The 24,010-nt window shown below is 35.4% G+C and overlaps 1 protein-coding gene across 1 annotated transcript in view; it reads left to right on the forward strand.

The window, feature by feature from the left end:
* Positions 1–24,010, forward strand: part of FGF10 (fibroblast growth factor 10) — a 90,017-nt gene that overhangs the window by 2,186 nt on the left and 63,821 nt on the right. The gene's annotated exons all lie outside the window — the stretch shown is intronic.

Raw genomic sequence — 24,010 nt, forward strand, 5'->3', positions numbered from 1 at the left:
GTCATTCTTTTATTTTCAAAGTAAAAGTCATAAGTCTGTTTCCATGGCTGTAGCTTATCCCACAGTGTGACGTTTTCTCCTCAGCGTAAATTATGCCTGGGATCCCTACATTTTGGTCTTGCCTTTTCCCTCTCTCTTTCCTTCTTTCTCTCTTTCCCTTATTTCTTTCTTGCAGGGGTGTGGGCTGGTTGGGGAAAGAGAACTAGAAGAAGAGGGGTGGATATTGTGTCTCTTCTTGAATCAATCCAGTAAACCCAGATTACTCTGTTGACTTCCTTTCTCAGATACTTTCAAGTGGTGAGACTTATTCATCCACTATTGATTGTTATGTGAAAGGAACCCAAGGCTCTGTAATGGCACACTGAAGACAGTAGACAATGATGTTTAAACATCTTTAGTGACCATTTGGCATTATCTCAATGGTAAATTCCAAGTCACATTTAAAGGGGACATTTTTGCGTTAGTTGTTCAGGAATTCTAAGCATAGATTGTCAGTTAACTTAAATACATCAGTCAAACATTTCAAGATTCCTTGGTTTAGAAAGTACCAGGTACTAATGGGAATGACAGTTGACCAGAATTTAGCATTTTATTTTTGAATACAAATTTACAAGAATTAAGAATTTAGTTTTCTTCTGTGGGGATGCACACACATTCAACATTAACTTCTGTTTCTCCTCAGCCACTGGTTCTATTTACTAAAATTCACAATATGTTTATAAGTAATAAAAATATGTGTAGTGGTGCTTTTAAAGTGTTTCATTTTATGTTTCATACTAAAGATATTAAGTACCACATTATCTGATTCAAAGAAAGTAGCTGAAATAATGTCATAATGATGATAATTATTTTTGCTTAAAAATCATTTGTTACCTGAATTCATTAGATCCTATGTATATAACCTTTAAGGTTTTTCGATTAAAAATTTGAAAGCTTTATTTACTTCTAAAATAAAATAGTTGTGGTGTCATTCAGTTAGCAGGATGGGGAAGAAGCTATCCAAACATTGGGCTGGACAGAGTCAGCTGGGAATTAACAAAAAAAAAAAAAAAAAAAAAATTCCGATGGACTCATTTCTTATTTTTCATGGAGAAAACTCAAAAGAATATGATAAAGTTTCAGAGTGTTATCCTTGAGCAAACTTTTTTCTTTTTAAAAAATGTTTGTGCTATACTTTAAATGTCTTTATGATATGACTTAAGGTCAAATCTGCTCTGTTTTAGATTACACAACTTAAATTGCTATTTTCTAGAATAATAATCATGTGTGATTAGCTGCAGAGTAAAATGATTTCCACAGTACACACTGAATTTCATCTTTACAATAAGAACTATCTGCAAAGAAGAAAAGTATACAATATATATTGTATAAAAGGGGTGTAGAAAAGTTCCATCCTGTCCAAAATATACTAATATTTTATTTTCTCTGTGATAACATATATTACTTGTTATAATGACAAGCTAAATATCTTATATGGTAATGCAATCTTAATCAATGGTTAACAGTGAAAGGGGAGGGGTTCACTCTGCTAAATATTGTCAAACCATAAATAATTTAGGCTTTCCAAGAACATCTGTGTCAAAACATAGCAAGTGAAAATTAGAGATTGAAAAAGCCTTAATTTCACATGTGGCCAGGTAATCTAAATGCTGCTATGATTTCCAGCTGGACTGATTCAGCTGAACTACATGGTATCATTAAGATATTGTCTAAATGTTGCATAATAACATGTGAACAAACTTTTACCATGCCTACAGGGTAGCCAGCCAGCCGTCCACCAAATGGTAGCTTGTTAAATACTAGGATCTCTAACCTCTGAAGAGTGTCAGTTCCTTTTCCAAAAACCACATTTCAGTAACATTTTCCTAAACAAGTTATTAATTATTCTCAATACACAAAGCTGTTCTTTTGAGGTTTGCTTATTTGAAGATTAATTTTCTTTGTTACTTTTGACCCTAGTATTATTGCTGCTAAAATACAGTAACAGCTTATCTAAGAGGTTATATGTTTTTGATGTCCTGGGTAATTAAACAACTGTTTTCTGGCTTTTTGCCAGCAGAATGCTAACAAAAGGGAAGTAAGACAATCATTCATAAGTATTGCAAAATCATTTTTAACTTCTACTTTCAAAGCTAGTTCCCAGAAATTCGATGGTTCTAAAAAGACCACATGGGTTAACAAAGCTCTTCTCTATATGGGTGATTATTATAATTTTTGAGGGTGGGGCTATACTTTTTGTTTGCTTCTTTGCCATGATATGAGAGTAGAATAAAGAGAGTAGAGATGAATTATGTTTCTCCTGCTAGAAGTCTGAGAAAGCTTGAATAATTTAAAATAGCTGTGGTGTATCTGTCACTAGATATGTGTAGGCTCATTTAGGTTTTGTTTTATCATTCTTTACATCTAGAGCTTTGCCCTTGAAACCTTACCACTCGGCTTTAGTTCTGACCTCTTAGAAAGGCTGGATACAGCTGTTAGGTATCCTTGCAACTGGGACCAGTTGACTTATTTCTGGATGTGAGTAAAACAGCTGTGAGCTTCTCCCATGGTTGTCATTTGTAGAAAAGAGGGATCTAGTGAAAGGAAAATGTACCCTAAACTTGAGACAATTAAGAATAGATATTCCAAAAAGGGAAAGTCACAAAAAAGGCTCCTGGGCCTTTCTGGGAAAGAAGAATGGGAGGCAATAGAGAAATCAATATGTAAAGAGTATGTAGTATATGATTTATCTCTTTAAATACACACTTCATTTAATAATCATAATAGTCCTACAACTATCAATATTTTTCAAATTTGAAAACTCATACTGAAAAAAGTAAATTGTCCAAGGTCATTCAACTAGACATGGGCAGAACCAGGATTCAAGCCCCAGCCTATTGGTTGTATCTCTCCTTTCTTATTGTACCTTTCTGCTACTTCCAACATTAATATCAATTTATTAGAATTTGACACCTCAAATCTCTAAAAAACAAATTATCCAAATCCTTACTTGCTTCTTGCTGTGAACACCAGCAGTTCTTTAGAATTAAATTGGAACAGAAATAAAATGACAATTGCAGAAAAACAAATACATTAAACGTGTCATTGCAGGTGGCCACATGATATCAGACAAGGTTAGTGTATTCTCTAGGTAAACTCTCTCTTTTGATATTTGGGAATATAATTGCTTATGGATACACACAAAATACACATACATCAATCTCACTCATGTTAACAGAGGTCATTAGGAATACATGACTATTTAAGAAAAAGCCATGAATGTCATTTTATATAGTAATTGTTTACAGCTGAGGGCCAAATGTTTAATTGTTCCCATGTGTAATAAAATAATTTGATTGTAAATACCTGTGATAAATTGGACTGTTGCAGAAACTTCTGATATATGACTCTAAAAAGCGCGACGTCTTAGAGACTTAAGCCATACATATTAAGAAAATTTTAAAATAAACCTGCAAATCAAAAAGTCACTTTACCATATAAAATGACAGATTATTATCTGGGATTATTACTTTTTAACCAGGACTAGAGCTTATTGTAGGAAGCTAAATGAAGTGAGAAAAAAAATAATTGTTGAGGAAAATAGGAACTCAAAAGTGATCTTCTAATAACGACACAAGAGTTTTCTGTGAAGAAAAACAATTTATGGCTTCCACTGGTATCTTATTTCAGTTGTGGTTGTTTCTAGAATTTGGTTGCATAATTTATAACCGGCAGCATTTAATCACGAGCACTGAGGATTTATGAAGGTGGAAGGCACTGTATTTAATGTTTACATGACATTGTCCTGTTACCTTTACTGCATTCCTACCATATGGACCCTCCACTTTGATGGCTTTATCATAAATCTATTAAAAATGCACAATTCAAGATAGTTTCCTCTTCATAAACCTGATTTATAACCACCTACGAGGAGAAACCTAAGGAAACAGTTGTCAGGAATCAGATGCCCGTATTGGAGCATGAGAATTCAGAGACACCAAATTCTAGGTCTTGGATATTTCAGTAACCTATTACCTAAAGGTGTGAATGACTCTTTAAAAGCAGGTGTTTTCAAAATGATGCTTAGGCACAGAATTTTAACAAAAGAAAAAGAAGTAGAAGAGGCATGTCTTATAGGATCAAATAAACTCCACTGTCTTCATAGTTTCTTCTACATTTATACTATCCAGTTTAGAGTGAAAAGCTTTATTCCAGTGCATTTCTTTAGAATTTAAAGAATTTATAGTAGAACACGAATGAACACTTTAAATTTCTATACAATTACTTTAATGTCCAGAAGCAAACCCCATTTATTATCCAAATGTCTAACTTTCCACAAGCCAAAATGTTGAAAAAAAGTTGACAGCTCATTTGAAATGGAACTAATGTTCCTCCCATTTATGAGCTGCCTGTGAATAACTACATCTTTCCTAAGCCTTAATGTCTGTAGGCTTATCTGACATTGTAGTGCAAATGATATTTCTTTATTATGCTTCAGAAAGAAGAGTAATATATGTGTATTAGTTCAGAGTGATTTTAATCTATCTTAACATTAATTCTGTGAACTTTGCAATGAAGAGTAATTCAGATGACATTTTTAGTATTACTGTTCCAACATCTGTCAACATTTATAGTTGATGTTTGCTTAATATAAGTAAAATATTAGAATTTTCCTTCCAGAAATTATAAATCTATTTTATTTTACAGTAAGATGGAATATACAATTCATGTTTATGTAATTTTATTACAGTTTTATCACAATATAGACAGGTAATCAACTTCATTTTGTCTCAAGTCATTTATGCAGAAGTATTTAAATCTTTCATGGTATATTGCAATGATCTAAGATAATTTACATTTGACATTTGACCAAGGGTGTTTATTACTTTGTTTCACAGATTTAAAACATTATTTTGTAATCGGCACTCTTTCTTCTCAGTGCATGTTACCTTTATCTGTGTCAGTCAGTCAGTACAACAAAGAATAGCTTAGAAATGCACTTTTAAAATTTGCGAAAGGAAATATACCTGCATCTTGGAAAGCCACTAGTGACACTCTGATACTGAATTAATGAATACAAAATGTTGATGTTTTACAGAATCAGTTTAAAACCCAGTACTTAATTTGTATAGATTTTACACAAAGTTTCAAGACATCTAAAAGGGAGCCAGGTCACCCACAAAATAATGACCTTAAAGGCTCCCTTCCTTTTAAATCAGATCAATTGTGTTCTTTCTTTGAACGCTGTGTTCTAATTGGCACAATAAATCAAAGAAGACACTCAGAGTAGATTCCCATGTAAGGTGGACAACTGGACAGTGACTTTTTACTGCTGCTAACACGTGCATCCAATTACTATCTGATAGATTCATAGTGCTGGCAGTAAAGCATTGCCTTATTTTATAGTTCACCTAATAATTCTTCAACCTAAACCTGTCCACCTTTACCTATACCCATTCTGTCAGTATGTGCATTATTAATGAATAATTTTCAAAGTTTTGGCATGCTTCCTGCAAAGAATGATGTCACTGAGCTCTTAATGAATCATCTAACCCTAATAGAAGGCAAAGTATTGATTAACTTGATATACCCCAAATTTCAAAGAATTGTCAACTAAACTTAATAATTGCACCACAACTAGAACCTAATTCTGAATAGGGCGGGTTAAATTCCATCTAATTCTGAATAGTGTGGGATTGCTGCAAGATTTAGAACTTTTTCAAAAAGGTATTTTTAATGTTTTTCTATAATTATTATTACTTTTCTTCAAGGACCTTGTGTTAACATGCTTTACTGATAAGCAGACATGTTATTTCATCCTTAACCTTTTTTGATCCTGTGTTGAGGACAACTTGACATATTCATAGAGTCTTTACAATTCAAGGCTCATTGACTTCTTTCTAATGGCTTTGTTTTGAGTCAGTCTGTGACAACCCTTCTTCTGAGCCATTGTAAATCCCTAATAGTTTATCGTCCCTTCCTCACTCCATTATTTTCACCTTCTTGGTTTTGTGTGGTTTTTTTTTTTTATTACTTTTATCTGGTTTCTGAACTGGCTACATACCTTTAAGCCCAGGGAAAGTCATTCATTAGTATTACTTGACACCCAAGGTGACATTCAGGGCCAGAGGCCTAGACATTTTCAGATGCGTAGCATCTAAAGCTGATAGTTTTGTTTTTATTTTGCATAAAAATCTTCAATGGTGTAAATTCAATATACTCCATCAAGACCATCTTCTCATTTTGATTCTGCAGTGAATTCCTTCTTATCCCAGCATTCCAGGTCAATTTCTTTTAAGCTCTGCTGTAAGTGAAGTGGACAAACCACAGATAAGCCCCCTTCAGAGTGCTGATTATCCCATTACTAGATCATCATTCTGCATTTTTCCTCCAAGTTAAATTTTTGCTCCCAATAACTCTTCCTGCTTTTCCTATTTTCTTTTAAATTATTTGCATACATAACACTTACTAGCTACTTTGCCATTTTTCTCACATTTTTGCCTTTGGACTACCATGAAAGAAAGAAAGTGAAGATGATTTTGAAGACACAGGGTCTCACTCATGATCACAGCTTACTGCAGCCTCAACCTGCTGGGCTCAGGCGATTCTCCCAAGCAGTTGGAACTGCAGGCATGTACCACCCTGCCTGGATAATTTGCTGATTTTTGTTTGTTCGTTTTGTAGAGACAGGGTCTCACTATGTTGCCCAGGCTTGTCTCAAATTCCTGGGCTCAAGCAATCCTCCAGCCTCGGCCACCCAAAGGGCTGGGATTACGGGTGTGAGCCACCATACCCAGCCTGAGCACTTATATTTTTCTACTTTAGTTTTCATTTATTTTAAAAAAGATGAATGCTGATTTGGAGGTCTTTGATATTCCCAACTTCCAGAATGGCACTTAGATTATCAAGCTTCTCTGTGTACCCCTGTCAAATATATGTGGCTTTTAAAAATAAAACCTAGGTTCTCAATAAAACTTTTTAAATCAGGAAACAATGTAAAATAGGTATATGTATGTCAGGTGAAACAAATATAGAAATACGTATGCCTTTACTAGGAATTTTTGAAACACCAACAGGAGTTAGAATCTGAATTAATTCCATAAGTGTTTTCATATACTTCTAAGAATTTTTTGGCACTGATTGATGAATTAGATATAAGTTTATCATATGCAGAATCTGACTATTGACATATGTTAAATTTATGTTTTAATAATAATAAAAGTCAAGCTTGTTTTTACAATTGTTTCCAAATTTTAAGTAACTTTAATTTACTGATAGAATTATTAAAAGAAGAATTAATATTCTGTAACATGGGGTAAATGGTAACATATGGACACTGATTTACATACTATTGATAGTCTAAAGTAAGACACCTTTATAATGGTATTCATAGCAGTAATTACCAGATTTTGGGTGTCATTTTTTGGGAATATCTCTGCAGAAGGATATGATTCCACAAGTATGAAAGAAAAGTGCTAGTGATGTTAATCACATTATAGTATAAAAACTTGATGAACAAAAATAGTGTTTTAGAGCTCAAATATGCTGACATCCAGGAAGCAAGAGAGACGGTAAAGATCACATAATGAAATTTTTTAGAAGCCAGAGGGAAAAGTAGAAAAAGAGAAGAGGCCCTAGAGTGTTTAGACACATACTGTGAAAGGAGGAGGAGATGCTTTGCTGGAGTGATGAAGACAAGGGTTTTGAACTCTCAGGAAAGAGATCAAGCTAATGAGTAGCACTGCAAAAGGGCTGACATGACAAGAAAGGTGTGAGGGAAATATAACCCAAGCCCTGGCATTCAACTGGATGTTAAATTAACTGAAATGAGAACCTATGATCTAAGAGAAGTCCCACAGAAGTCATCACAGCCAGGCTATCAAAGTAAGGAAAGCTAAGTCCCAGTTCCTGCTAAAGAGGAGGTATGATAGAGTGATTAAAAGTATGGGCTTTGATTCAAAGGGATAAAAAGTATAGTCCCGGAGTGAAAGCGGACTTTGAAGCCGCAGACCTGTAGGCAAACTGCGAGGTAAGAGTTGATAACTTTGGGCAAGTTGTCATCAGTAAAACAAGGATATTAACAATACCTACCTTTTTACTACATGGTAAAGATGAAATGAGATCGTATATTCATTCATTGATTCATTCATCTGAAATTTGAGTGCTTGCTTTGTGTCAGATATTGTGCGAGGCACGAATAAATGCATTGTTGAAAAAAGTTGGTCTTTCTGCTCTCATAGAGCTTACACTCTCCACAGATAATGTCAAAAACGTTAACCAAGAGGTGATATGATGAAAAATTGAAGTGAGTGTTATCAATGACAAAAGTACAGTGTTTTAATAGAAAACAACTGGGAACTACCCCAAAGAGCACTGCTAGAGAAGCCTTTTGAAGAGGTGAGAAGGGAACTACCCCAAAGAGCACTGCTAGAGAAGCCTTTTGAAGAGGTGAGAAGGGAACTGCAAAGGGAGAGTTTGGTGCCTCATTCAAGAAGTACAGAGAAGGCACACTGAGGCTGGATGTGGCAGAAGTTTGAAATCTGAATTGACACACACACAGCTTAATGGTGCCTGTCACATCATAAGCCTTAATCAAAAGGATACTATATAAAGAAAAAGTAAATACGATGCTTCCTCTTATTTCAGGGGGAAACATCAGGAAAGCAACAATTATATTATTCGATGAAGTGGAAATTAACAATGCTGGAATTGAGGAAAGAGGCAGGAAGGAGAAATATACTTCGTTTTTGTTTAAAAAGGGAAATATCGGCCAGCCGCAGTGGCTGACCCTGTAATCCCAGCACTTTTGGAGGCCGAGGCGGGCAGATCATGAGGTCAGGAGATCAAGACCATTCTGGCTAACACGGTGAAACCCCGTCTCTACTAAAAATACAAAAAATTAGCCGGGCGTGGTGGCGGGCGCCTGTGGTCCCAGCTACTGGGGAGGCTGAGGCAGGAGAATGGTGTGAACCCGGGAGGCAGAGCTTGCAGTGAGCCGAGATTGCGCCACAGCACTCCAGCCTGGGCGACAGAGCGAGACTCTGTCTCAAAATAGAACTACCTGAAATTTGATTTGGAATTGTAATATTCATACTGTTCTGAAGTTTTGGGGAAAAAGTTAGAGGCCTGGTTCTTTAAGAAATTGGTAGAAGAAACAGATTGAGCACTTCTAATCCAAAAATCTCAAATCCAAAATGCTCCAAAGTCCAAAACTTTTTGAGTGCCAACATGATGCCACAAGTAGAAAATTCCAAACCTGTCCTCGTATAACAGATCACAGTCCAAACACAGGGGCACAGTTTATTCAGCATCCCCAAGGGGGAAAAAGACCCTCCCATCCCCCTTCAGCTGCTGTTGCTTAACAGCTGATACAGGTATTCTGGTGATGCTACTGTGCCGCCTAGTTACCCCCAACACATGATTTTTTCACTGTAATAGTAGTATGTCATGTTGTTTACTCTTAAGTACTTATGTATGAATAAGTGTAAGAAAATGATTGCTTATCAGTAGCATTTAAATTCAGAGTCAGGAATGATGGTGATGCCAAAAAACCACAGATTACTTACATCAACGGCTAAGATAGTGACATCTTTGCTTTCTGACGGTTCAATGTATATGGACTTTGTTTCATGAACAAAATTATTTAAAATATTTTTAAAAATTACTTCCAGGCTGTGTGTATGTAAACCACAAATTAGTTTTGTGTTTAGACTTGGGTCCCATCCCCAAGATATCACATTATGTATACGCAAATATTTCAAAAACTGAAAAAATCCAAAATCTGAAACCTTTCTGATCCCAAGCATTTCAGATAAAGGATACTCAACCTGTATTTGAAAACTGAAGGTAACTTGAGGAGAGAACAAGGTGCTTAAAATAAAGAATAGAAGATTAATATTTTCAAGGACACAAGCTGTAAAAGGTTAAAAGAAAGAAAAAAAGAATAGCGAAATAGGTAACCGTGGAGATTTGATGATTATAGAATAAAAGGCAACAAAGAAAAGTAATTCTTAATTTTTAAATATTTCAGAATAAGTCTTATATTTCAACTTACAGTTTCGAGACAGCATTATCACAGATACTTAGTTCTTATTAAACTTGGTAGTTGTTTTTTGTTTCTCATCCTATTACTGTGACCTTTTTGGCTCATACCCTTAAAGCATTTGTAGTCTAGAAGTAGAAAGAGGAGATCGTCACAGGGAGTTGGAAGAGCATATAAGGCAGTTTCTACTCAATGCCAAGAAGCAGGGCAGAATTTAAGTAAACAGCAGTCTCTAACTGAGGGAGAGATGCATGACATCAGGAGGTCACACTGAGGATAAGGGACTCCAGCTAGACAGAGATAAAACAAGAGAAGGAAGAATATTCTAAACGAAGGCACTGAAGTATGTGGGTGCAGAGTCAAACATGAAGTTTTCAGGAAATCACAGGGAGGAAACAAAGTTTGCAGGCAGGTGGGCATCTTCTGACAGACAAAGCAAAGTACAGTAGAAGGTGGTATCATGTGAGAGGGAAGTATGTAAATGTATCCTTACATTTGAGGATCTAAACTTTCTGGCAAAATATTACATTGACATGATTTTTATTTAAACTTGCCCTTTACTTTTTTTTTCATTTTTACTTTTTGAAGTAAAAAAAGAAAGAAAGTGGAAGAATATTTCAAAGGAGTATTATCTATATCATAATTGACAATCTAAATATAGTAAGTAGCAAGAAATTGTGACTTAATCAAAAGAAAAAAGAACTAATTTTATACTAGGGACATGGAAAAGAAGAGTTCTTCTGCTCTTCACTAAAATGACATTATTCTTCATATTTCTGATTTGTCAAATGATCATTATTTTACAATTTAAAATACTTGGAACTTCAAAAGTTCTTAATATGTATATTTCACTGTGAAGAGGTTTTGTAATTTCCAGCAAATCCCCAAAAGGAACACCTGAAGCATCAGTATTTCTTGCTCTAGTTGTGGGGTTTTGTTTTTGTTTTTGTTTTTGTTTTTGTTTTTTGGCATTTGTATTCTAACTTGTCTTAGATTTACTTTGGTTTAGATAATCAGAAAAAGAAACAAAGTATGCTAAACTTCTTTTTCTGGAAACGGAGTACACGTAAGTGTTTTTTAAACAAACTAGGAGAAACATACAGACAGCATATATACAACTACAGCCCCCTACTGACACTATGAGCTCTCGAGTCAGACTTCTTGGTGTAGAATCTGGGTTATTTATAAAACTTCATAGTTGTGTGATCGTAGCCAAGTTACTCCCTGGGTCTTGGTCTCTGCATCTTTTAAGTTTAGATAAACCCACCTCACCACTGTTGGAAGAATGAGTCATAAATTTACAAATGATACTATAAATGTAAAGTTGTATTAAATATAGGACCTAACACCATGTAAGAGTTCGACAATGTTAGTTCTCATTACTCTTTTATGCCATGACTGCTTGTGTTGTTACTAATTTTTCCATTATGTGAAAAATTCCCTAAATCATTGAATAATAAAAACTCCAGCAGATTAATGCTTTCATCAATTGATTCTCAAAAAAATTTTGTAATATGGGTAAGATCATCGTTGTTATACCCATACTATGTTTAGATGAGAAAATTAGGCCTAAAAGTTATTGTGCCAGACTGACATTATAGAGTTAACATAATTGAGGATAAAACCTAGGCCAGTCTTAGTGATGGTGATCTTCTATCTTTGCTTGCCTGGGACAGTCCCAGTAAATGTCTCTTGTTCTGGCATTTTATTATTAACACCTGTTCAGTCTCAGTGTACTATCACAAGACCATCCTAGTCTTAATCAGTGTGGTCTATGTAAGGCACAAATCCACACAAGCTAGTTCCCTCTTAGATACTACTGCATTCCATCACATCCCATGTCATATGTCATATAATATCATGTAATCTCTATATTCCTTCACATGTCATATAAGACCCTCATGATTTACTCCCTACCAACTCCCTGGCCTCATTTGTTACTACAGTGCCCATTATAGCTATTTTATGTTGATTTCAGTTCTAGAACCTGCCTTGTCCCTTCATGTTCAGCCTTGCCAGACACTGCTAGGTCGGCCTGGAATGATGTCCCTGCCCTCTTTCCCAGCTCTTCTTCTTTTCAAATTTCACTTAGATGTCATCTCTGGGAAACCTTCCTGTTGTCCTCTCAAAACCTGTGCTTCCAAAAACCATATACCTAGCATTATAATACAATACCACACTTGATTAGTTGACTGTTTACCCATCTAGTTTCCTCATAAACAGAAAACTTGTTGAGAGTGAGAACCATACCTCACTGACTTTTACGTGCATGCACTTAAGATAGTATTTGGCATATAATAAGTCCTCTTTCTATATATTATTAAGTAAATAACTGCTTTTAACCATATGATCTTGGTCAACTTACTTAGACTCTCAAAGTTCAGTCACCTGGTCTGGAAAGGTGATTAATATGCTACCTACCTAAAATGATGGTTGAAGTAAATTAGCTCATAAAATTTCACTTAGTTCTAAGTTCTACAATTCTGAGAACCTGAAAAATAAGTTAATAGGGCTATCATTATTTAAGAGACTGTTAAGTACTTAAATTCATTAAAATTTCTGAATTAAAAAAATGTGTAATCACGAAGTGAATCATTTTTCATGTTTCTCTACTTTTCCTAAGGTTACTACTGATAACATTCAGTGGGGATTAAAAATTACTTTATCCCCTTTAAAATTCCTGCTGACTATGAGACAGTTATTTCTAGTTTCAGAGTTGTGTTTATGGATTCTTGGATAATTTGGTGGTTATTAAAAAATGAGCAATTCTTAGTAATTATTTTAGAGAGGAAGAATAAAGTGCTGTAAAGAGTGTGAGTAAAGGGAGTGGTCTTGTCTGTGTCAAAACATTTACTGTGGATCTTAAGCGGGTCATTTACTTTATCTTGGCCTCAGAGACTTAATCTATAATATGAGTGTATTGAACTACATTATTATTAAAATATTTTAGTTTAGTATATTTATTTCACAGACTAAGGGCCAGATTCCTGGAGTGTACCTATATTAGGAAATATAGCTATATTATGCTGAATAATGAGCACCCAAAGACATCAGGTTCTAATCCTGGAACCTGTGAATGTTACTGTATTTGTAAAGTTTTTGCAAATGTGATCAAGTTAAGGATCTTGAGATGAGGAGATTATTGTCATTGTCCAGGTAGGCCCTTAATGCCATCACAAGTGCCCTTATAAGAGAGACACAAGGAGATTAGACATACGTAGAAGCCCAGAAGGCAGAAGGCATTTTGAAAATGGAAACAGAAAGATTTAAAGATACAATGTTGTCTTTGAAGATGGACAAAGGAGTCATGAGCCAAGGAGACTGGAAGAGGAAAGGAACAGATTGTCTCCCTAGAACCTACAGAGGAGTTTGGCCCTGCTGACACCTTGCTCTAGGCCCAGAAAAATTGATATTGGATTTCTAGTCCCCAGAACATTGAGAGAATAGATTTATATTAGTCTAAGACACCAACTTTGTGGTAATTTGTTGCAGAAGCCATAAGAAACCAATACAGATATGGTACTTAGAGCAGGGTCCTGCTGTAACTCAACCTAAAAATGTGAAAGTGGCTTGGGAAGTGGACAGTGGACATAAGCTGGATGGATTTTGAAGCACATGATAAAGAAACCTGGATTTCTTTAAACAGACTTCTGTTAGAAATATGAGGATAAAAGGTGCTAAGGTGAGGATTTAGGAGGAGGTGTGAGGCACAGTGGAGAATGCCTACCTCATTTAGAGAATACATATAACATCATAAACAGAAAGTTGGTGGACATATTAATATTAACAGTGCTTTTTTTGAGGGCTCAGAAGGAAATTAAGAATATGTTATTGAAAACTAGAAGAAAGGCAATCCTTTCAGCTACAGAAATGTAGCTGAACTGTGTTCTACATTGTATGAAAAACAGAACGTGTAAGTGATGAATTTGGATATTTAGCTGAGGAAATTTCCAAGCAAAGTGTTGAAGGATCAGCCTGGTTTCTTCTTCCTGTTTACAGTAAAATGCAAAAAGAAGGAGATAAAGTGAAAAAAGAACTGTTAAGCAGAATCAAAATAGCACTTGATGATTTGGGAAATTCTCAGCCTATCCAGATTGCAAAAGATGCTAAGTTGGGAGGTTCACTGTTAGGAAAGCATGCTCTGAAGAGAAGGCTAAGGGTACGACTAGACAACCTTATGATAGTGCTGAAGAAATGAAACATGTGATGGATGGATTCCCTCAGCCACCTCAGCAGAAGTCAGGAATAGAGATGAGGTTACCTAGGAAAGATTTGTAGAGAACCCTCTCATGGCATGAATCCCTGTGACATACACGGGAGGACCACAGAGTTTTTGAGAATGTTGTATCAGCAGAAACACTGCCAGCTGGAACTAAAATAGACAAAGACAGAGCAAGGTGAAGGAAGGCTGTCAGACTCCCAAAATTCTACAGGCGAGCTGATAAAACTATTCAGCTGCAAACACATGATAGCTTTAAAGAAAAAGGATCACCATGAGTGCAGAGCCTTGGGTACAAAGGAAGTGCAGAGGCATAGAAGCAGAGACTCTAGCCATGTGCCCTGAGGCAGGACCCTCAAGTCACAGAGGTTGATTCCCAGGCCTTGAAACCTAGTGGAGTTTACCCTGCTGGATTTTGAAATTGCTTGGGACCAGTGACTTCTTTCTTTACATTTTTCTCCTTTTGGAATAGGAATGTTTATAACTGTTATACTATGCTTGTTCTACCATTGCATTTTAGGAACTGATAACTTTTTTTCTAGTTTTATGGACTCAGTAATGGAGAATAATTTTGCCCAGGATAGATCATACCCAGAGTCTTATCCATATCTGAATTCCATTATTTACATTATACAATTTGAGATTTTTGAGCTGCTGTTACTTAAATGAGATTTTGGGCTTTAATTTAGGTAGGATATAGAAGGCTGAATAATGGCCACCCAAAAATATCAGGCTGTAATCCCTGGAACGTGTGACTATTACCTTATATGGTAAAGTTTTGCAGATGTGATTAAATTAAGGATTTTGAGACGAGGAAATTATCTTGGATTATTCAAGTGGGCCTCATATACCATGACAAATGTCCTTATAAGAGAGAAGCAGAGGGAGATTCGATGTACACACAGAAGGCAGAAGATGATTTGAGGATGGAAGCAGAGATTTGAAGATGCTACACTGTTGGCTTTCAACATAGTGGTAAGGCCATGAGCCAAGGAATGTGGCCAAGGAATGTGGCACCAGAAGCTGAAAGAGGCAGGCAATGGATGCTCCCCTGGAGAGCTTCTAGATGGAATACAGCCCTGCCAACACCTTAATTTCAGCCGAGGGAAACAGATATTAGAGTTCTGGCCTCCAGAACTGTGAGAGAATAAATTTCCGTTGCTTTAAGCCATCAACTTTGTAGTAATTTGTTATATCGGCCCTAGAAAAGTAATACAGGAATCTAAGACAACTTTGTGCAGCCCAAATTAAGGATAATTTGACAAAAACAAAGCACTATCTTGTGGTAGATAGTACTAAGCATGGACTCAAATAGATGTAAGTTCTAACCTCTTAACGAATTTTGTGAGTGAGAAATGTCTCTAAACTTTTGTTTTCTCATTCCGTCTATGAGGATTAAATGAAATAATCTATGAAAAGTATCTAGGAAAATATCAGACTTATAATGGAACCTCAAATTTTAGTTGAATCTAAAGGGATAACAAATTTAGTTGACTATATGTTTTTAAAACGTTATTTTAAAATATAGTTTATTTGGTTACAATACCTTGACTGCTAGGCACTATAAAAGCAAAGGGCTTTGGTTGTTTGATACAGAACCTGTCCATAAAAGTAGCCTGTTTTTCCTTTGGGCGATACATTCAATCTGACTTGATTAAAGGGTTTCCATTAACCTGGCCCAAAAGCCCCTTTTCTGAAGATAGGCGCTAAACCAATGGGAACCTTTCCTATTTAAAGAAGCCCCTTTATATTTAAAGGTGAGAGAAGACCAATTTTTAAAAATGGGTAATTAGTGTTGCCTTAGTTCATTTTCTGTTGCTTGTAACAGACTACCTGAAACTGGGCAATTTATAAGAAACAAAGTTTGTTTCTTATACATCTGAAGTCTGAGAAGTCCAAAGTCATGGAGCCACATCTGTTGAGGGTATTCTTGCTACTGTGGACTTTCTGCAGGGCACTGTGGCAGCAGAGAACATCACACATCAAAGGGGCTGAGTGTGGTAGTTCAGGTTCCTCTTTCTCTTCTTATAAAGCCGCCAGTTCTACTCCCATTATAATCCATTAATCAATTAATCCATTAATGAATTAATCCAATCATGAGGACAGAGCATTCATGAACCAATCACCTTTTGGTTCCTGGTGCCATACTGGGGATTAAATTTCAAAATGAATTTTGGAGGGGACAAATATTCAAACCATAGCAAATGTAATTAAATTTCAGTAACTGGTACATTCTGAAGGATTTTTCAACATTTATGTTGACGTTACTGTGTATTTACTCTTTGAAACTAACATCTTTTATCATCTATCTTCTCTCACTATGTGTAGATTTCCTTTAACATCCTACCTTTAAGCCTCTCACATCTCAAAATGTCTCCATAATACATAGTACAACTCTCCTAAAATTTATTAACATCTTTGTTTATATCACTTGAATTTTTATGGCTTGGAAAAAAAACAGATTCTAAAACTGGCATTTCCTCTTACAGAAAATTTGTTTCTCTCATAGTAATAGGGGCTATGAAGTTAGAGACAGCAGACAAATGTTTTGTTGTCAAGTCTTAGGGTAATGGAGCTTTTATGGAGCTAAGGCTGACTGAAACAGCTGCTAATTTAGAGTGTTATGGAGCTTACTTCTTTTTCTCCTCAACACTCTTTGTCTACTGAGTGCTGGGACTATAGTAATTTGAGAAGAGAGGTGATGGTTGTGATATTGGGAAAGGTGGTGCAATTAGGAATGGGGCTCCAGTGCAAGGGAACGAGATAAGAAATGTGACCCAGGATTACCTTGAGCACAGAGAGCACATGAGGATCAATTCTACCAACCCCAGTGCCATTCAAGGATTTTTACTTATATTATCTGAAACTAGGCAAATAAATGCATATGTTCATTCCAATCCTCAGGAGGTTTCTGAAACTTTCTTAGAGATAGAATGCCCACAGATAAGAGTTGTGCATTCTGATTTGAGATCCATACCCTACCTATTTCTCTTTATAAGAAGATTCCTTCTAATGAGCATTTAGAAAACAGGCTTGGAGAAGGAGAGGAAAGCCAGATTGGAAATAGGTAGTAATAACAGGCAGTAATAGATATTTCTCAAACTTGGGTCTATGGACCACATGCTCAGAATGAACTAGTGTGCTTGCTGAAAATGAAAATTATAAAAGTCTATTCTAGATGCACTGCACAAAGTTGGCAGTGGAGGAGGGGTCAAATATGTTCACACATAGAAATCTGAACTTTAATAATCTCTAAAAAACAATAAAATTAAGAGTAACACTAAATTAAGTGTAGAGGTGATGGGAGGAAAGACCAAAGGTCTTTTGAGCTTGAGATAATCTGAAAAATTTGGCAGAATTAATTTCATACACATATTCCAGGTTTGCACATTTTCTGTTTTTGCACATATTCTGGAAAGGGAGAAAGTTCCAGTATATTCTATAAAAAGGGGGTAATTTTTAAAGTAAGTTAAAACATATGCTTAAGTTTAAATGCTCCCTGTTTGGTGAAAGAGATTTTCTGATAAATCTGAGATTAGGTCAGTTTTCAGCTCACTCTTGTAAGTGTCTGAGTGCGTGTGTGCTAAAGCTGGAGGGAGGGAAGAGAAGATATGATATTCATCAAAAGCTGGCTGTTTTCTCACCATGTCAGAGTGCTCCGCCACTGCTATTTATGAGGAAGAGCTGGGGATGCTACACCAAATGACAGTCGTGTAAACAAACTTTTAGGGATTGAGAGCTCTTCCCTTCTTCTTTTTTAAGCCACAGGAATTTATGCATATGTGCGTCTAACCCCAAGAGTGTTGGCGGGAACCTAGCCCTCAAAGTGATCACTTGAATTTGCAGCCCAGCCTCCAAAACTGGAAACATGAAGAAGGAATACTGACGAGATTCTATAGTTTCCTCAGGAACCATCTTTTGAACTCAAAGAGTTCTTTAATGTCTTATGGTTTATTGAGAAAAAAGTCCTCTATTGTGAGAAATTCTTTCCTTCAGCTGTGGAGATTATTTGAGTTTCAGTTCCTGTAGATGACCTTTTCTCAGACGAGTGAACTGGGACTACAGTCAAAGCTGTGACTCTGTCCATCTTGGGTGTTTCATGAGTATACAAATTATAGGCTCATGTCTGTGTAAGTGACATTTCTTTATACCTACAAAATACACATAATACCAGATTCATATTCCATATAATTCATGGAATATCTCCTGTAAAGTCATAGGAAACATGAATATGAAAATATTAATAAAGAATTGACAACATGGGCTGGAAGCAGTGGCTCATACCTGTAATCTCAACACTTTGGAAGACCAAAGCAGGAGGATTGCTTCAGCCCAGGAATTTGAGATCAGTCTGGACAACATAAGCAGACCTCATCTCTACAAAAAATAAAAAAAAAATTAGCCAATCATGATGGTGCTTGCTGAGCTACTCGAGAGTCTGAGGCGGGAGGATCCCTTTCACTTAGGATGAGGCTGCAGTGAGCCCTGATGGTGCCACTGAACCCTAGCCTGGGCAAGAGTGAGACCCTGTCTCAAAAAAACAAAACAACAAAAAAATTGACAACACAATACACACTGACGCATTTTTCTTCTGTACAGATTTTTAAAAATATTTTTTCTTCATATCAAAGGCTTCAAAGTCATTTAATAAGCTTGACCTATAGTTTCAGCTGAATTTAGCAGTATGTAACCACTGACAATGGCCATAACTAATTAGTCTGAGATGATTATTGTACTGAACAACCTAAAGTAGTGTGGTTGGGTTTTTCACAGTCCCAAAAGACTTCATGGGGGTGTGGAGGTTTGAAATTATTTGTTATATGCTGTGCTATGTTGTATGAGGCACTTAGCCAAAGACATCTTTGTCCTAATGTTTTGTGCTCCAAAGAAGGCATCAAATTATTATTAAAGAATCTGAATTGCATACTTCCAATTTTACTCATTGAAAAATGCCATCCATCAATTGTCTTATTATATATTTTCCCCTATTAGTGACTATGATTATAGATAGAATAGAAATGTATTGCCTCCGTCCTAGGCCATCCTACCCTCTCATGTCCTTTTTCAGTGACTGACACTCTGATTGAATTAGTAAAATTTTAAATTAGTAATATTGACATTTTGTGAAGAAGCAGACTGGGGACTAGAAAGGGAAAAATTAGAATTTGGAATAGGTTGTTATTAAAGTCATATTTTTATAGTCTGTTAACATTAACTATAAAAAAATCCTTGTTTCCCTATGTTGATCTTGGGCAAGGTTTTGAGGCAATTCAGTTTTAATCAACATATGTGTTCTTTATGTGCCACTGTGTTTTTTTTTACATTACTTTGTGTATTAGCACATTACATTTAAAAAACAGATAGACTTTAAAAAAAAACAGCATACAAAATTTTCTTAGGCAGCATTGAATGATTAATGCAAACTGGGTGAATGGTCTTAACTACTGATATCTAGCTCCTGGTTTTAGATATTGTTTCAGTTCTGTTTTTAGAATAGGAGAAAATAATAATAACTAATGATATTGAATGCTTAGGCCTATGTACTTTATATGTATACTCATTTAATGCTCAAAACAATCCTAGAGTGTGGATACTAGGCTATCCTATTGTACTGATGGGAAAATTTGAAGCTACTGAGAAGCCAAGTAACTTCACTGAGTAGTTAATAAGTGATGAGACTAGGATTTGAACCCAGGTAGTATGGCTTCAGTTCCTGTGCACTTAATCACTAAGCTATTGTGCCCTTTGATAAGATGCAACTAGTCTAATTTGAAATCCTTCAATTAGACAGAGGCAAATTAGTCACTATGCTACATCAGCAAATTAAACTTTATAGCTAGAGGAAACTTCCATAGAGTATTCTGTGCTTTCTTGACAAAGTTTGCCTACATAAAGAACAAAAAAAGATCTCTTCTTGCCATCTACAAATGTTTACCTGCATTTAAAAAAGTCTGGCTCCTGACCACTTTTATTTTGAAACTCCTGATGGCTAAAAAAGAAACAGATGAAAAAAATGGATTTTTTCAGTAGTTACTTTTCAAAGGATGATAAATGGAAACATTTTAAAAATACTTTTATAATATGAATTCATTTTCAATCAGTTCTTTCAGTTTGAAATTTCTTTTGTTATTTGTTTAATATCAAAGATTTTTAACCTTCTCACATATGAGGAACACTATTTATTTTATTTTCTTGCAGTTTGAGAAATATTTGTCTTGATGCCAAACTGCCTGAAGACATACTCTTTTACAAAGAAAGCAAAATTTTAAGAGAAGTTAACTTAGGGTTGCTGACATTTATTTTCTTCTTTATTTAATCTTCCCATAGTTCCCAAGTTCAGAACTTGAAATATTATCTTTATTAAAGAAAGTATTCATATTAAACTCCCACATCTATATGTAGCCATTTTTAAGTCTAAAGTATAAATTAAAAATTATCCAGACACTATCAAATAAAATCCCCATTTTAGCAAATGCTTTTCCCAATGAATTTCAACCAAACTAACCTAGAATCAGCTTTTGGCGTACCCTGTACTAATGGAAGATTTGCTCTTTTGCTTTTGAAGGCAAATTGATATTCACAAATCATATGTCACAAGCCACTAAAAGTGTCAGAATCCCACAGCAGGCCCTTGGTAGCTTGTTAATCTCTCCTGTTTAAAGGAAACAGACTAATTCACTTAAATATAATGAAAGCCATGCCTGCTCCAGCTTAGTCCCTTAAAGCGTCAGCCCATACAAGTCCTGCCTTCTTTCTTCACCTCCTTCTTTCCTGGCTCTGACAATTAAACATGAAACTAAGAAGCAATGCTTTCCTTAATGTTGCCATGTCTGAGTTATTTCAGATGTCACATATGTGAAAACTGTGAAAATGCAGGATGCCTTTTTAAAAAATTTTCATTGACAATATATGCAAGGGGGTATCCTTGCCCACCTTTCACCATTGTTCTCAACAAAGCATAAAAGATAAAGCAGGATGTTAAATGCAGGGACCAGATGTATATATAACCTTTTGCCCTCATTATTCTAATTGGTTTCCATTAGGAGGAGGGAGGGAAAAGTAAAATAGCAAAAAAAAAAAAAAAAAAAAAATAGGAAATAATTGATATAGAGGTGAGAGAGTGAACTTTTAACATTGGATTGGCTAAAATCTGGGAATATTATAATCAGAATAATAGAAGAGCAATTTCAAAAGATCAAATCAAAGGTGATTCATATAACACCAATAAATGGGGATGAAATAATTTATCTTAATTTTATGCACCCAGAAATTTTTCAACTGTGGTCAGTGGTGCCCCAACTATATTATTTTTAACACTTCTCATATTTACATGTATTTTTGTACTTTGAAGGAAGAGCCAAATGTTTTCTGACTCTTATTGACCAGATACACACAATCACATTTGTGGCTAACTATATTTGTATTTAGTTCTCCCCCTTCTAACCATGTGCATTTTTCCCTTTTAGTAGCATTAGCTATTTGTGGTTCTCCACGCTGAAATGAACTGTAATATGCAGTAAGGTTAGATCTTCCAATCAAGGACTTCAGTGGCAAAGGACCTGAGACTGGGATGACAACAGAGTCTTACTTTCAACCTAAGTCTTAATCAAAGTGTAGAGTCATAAGATTGAAAATCTGGAGTTAGGGCATGTAGGGGAAAAAACCATTTTCATTGTAAGCATACTGTACATGTTAGTCATGGCTCAGACTGCAATAGGAATTTTATGGAGCAAGAAAGGGGAGGTGCAAGAAGAAGGTTTTGAGTTTCCTACTAAATGTATTTTTAAATAGCATTACAGCATCAGGATTTATAAAGAAAGAAACAATAACAAAAAGGAGCTTTTTATCTCTCTCTCTCTCTTTTTTTTTTTTTTTTGCAAATTATTTGAGGATGAAATTGACCACCAGAAAAGAGACATGAGGAGACCAAAAAGAGCTGACTGATTAAAGCGTGAGCTCCTGAATGTGGCAAAGTCTGGAATCCTACAAGACAACCTGCCAAAGCCTGTTGACAGCTAATCTTGGGGTATAAAGTCTGAGTGGAGGTCTTAGGTATGGAAGGAGCTTTCAGAGGTCATTTAGGTCACTTCAATCTCTCTCCACAAATCACACTCTTTGTTATTTTAGACAGCTCCCAACCATGCCGACATTTTACAGTAATAACTATAATTGGAAACTTGACAGTATCCATTAATTTCCAATTCTAGTGTTTGGCTATACCTATTTTTATCTATATTTTTTAACTCATATCTCTTATTCTCTCATTTTAGCTCATTTTGCCTTGTTTTCTCCTCAGTAAGCATGAGAAATAATTGGGTTTAAATAACTTACTTAAAATCTTTACATATTCTATGTAAAAACCACCTACACAGATAATATTATCAGATTTCTATCTTGGTTTCCTTAAACTCAAAGGATTCACACTGTGTTTCAATTCATTTTGATACTTTATTTGGTTTACAGGATCATTTTACATGTATGATGTTATTTAGTTTTCACCATAACGCCATCAATTAGGTAGCATATATGGTAGTATCTTCATTATGTATGTGAGAAACCTCATCATATTTCACTTAAACTAGAATTCTCTTTCTTTGATTTCTAATTAGTAATCTTTCCACTGCACTATCATATTAATCTTAAATAAAGATTTGTTAGCCACAGCACTATTTCGAACCAGGTAATTCTTTGTGGTAGGAGCCTGCCCTGGGTTTTGTAGCACATTTAGCAGCATCCCTGGTCTCCACCTACTGAATGCCAGTAACACCTCCCTCCCAGTTGTGACAGTCAAAAACTGTTGTAGGCTGAGGAATTGAAAATCTGACTATATTTGGAGAATAATTGCATTCAATTAATATTCAGTATCATGAGATTCTCTAAATATAAGATGTGCATCTTCCTATTAATATACATAAGATTGCTGAGTTATCATTTTTTTGATTATGACAATGCCTGTCCCCTCACAGAGGATATAATCCAATACGTTTTCTTAATACGTCTAAGGGCTTTGGTTCTCCATCAAAAAGTAATTTTCCACTTTTGCTTTAAAAAGAGTCACAGTAAGAAATGCTATTTCTTTTTTTCTTAGAAATTTAATTTTCAAAAGAAGAAAATGTAACTCAGATGAGTTTTGAAAGTCTCAGCCACCTCAGCCTTGGTGGATAGCCAGGGTCTCAGCCCTGATGTTTTCTTTCTTTTTTTGTGGTGCTCCCTGAAGTTGTGAGTTTCTGAAATATATAGTGAATTCTACAATGCAATTCAAATATAAGGAAGTCTTGTTTATTACCAGGTGCAAACTTGTTGCTTCATTACCATGTGATCCAGGGCTATCTTATTTGTGTAATTGAGGTTATAAGAGAGATATAAACTATGAAGGAAAATGTATGTGGAGACCAAAAGTGTATATGAAATAATGAATAATTTCACATGAATATGTAGTTAGTGATTGCCCACCCTCTAAGTTAAAAATAGATTTCTTAATGGCATAGGACAAATACCAGGTTGCTAAAAGTTACTTCTTCCATATTGTAAAGAGGCTGTTTCAATGAAGAAAGATATTATCAATGACCTTACTGGAAAGTCACATTTAAAGTGGATGAATCCTTCATGCTCTATTTTTGTCCTTCAACAAACATATCTTTTTTGGTGCTTCTTGAGTGTATAAGACATTTCATGGGAAGTTTCAAACTCTGTGAAATTTGCTTGTACAAATAACAGAAAATTTAGAGCATAAAGCTTTGAAATGTCTTTAAATTTTCCAATCTATGTTT

This window comes from Gorilla gorilla, chromosome 19 (genome assembly GCF_029281585.2).
Source record: "Gorilla gorilla gorilla isolate KB3781 chromosome 19, NHGRI_mGorGor1-v2.1_pri, whole genome shotgun sequence".
NCBI lineage: Eukaryota > Metazoa > Chordata > Mammalia > Primates > Hominidae > Gorilla > Gorilla gorilla.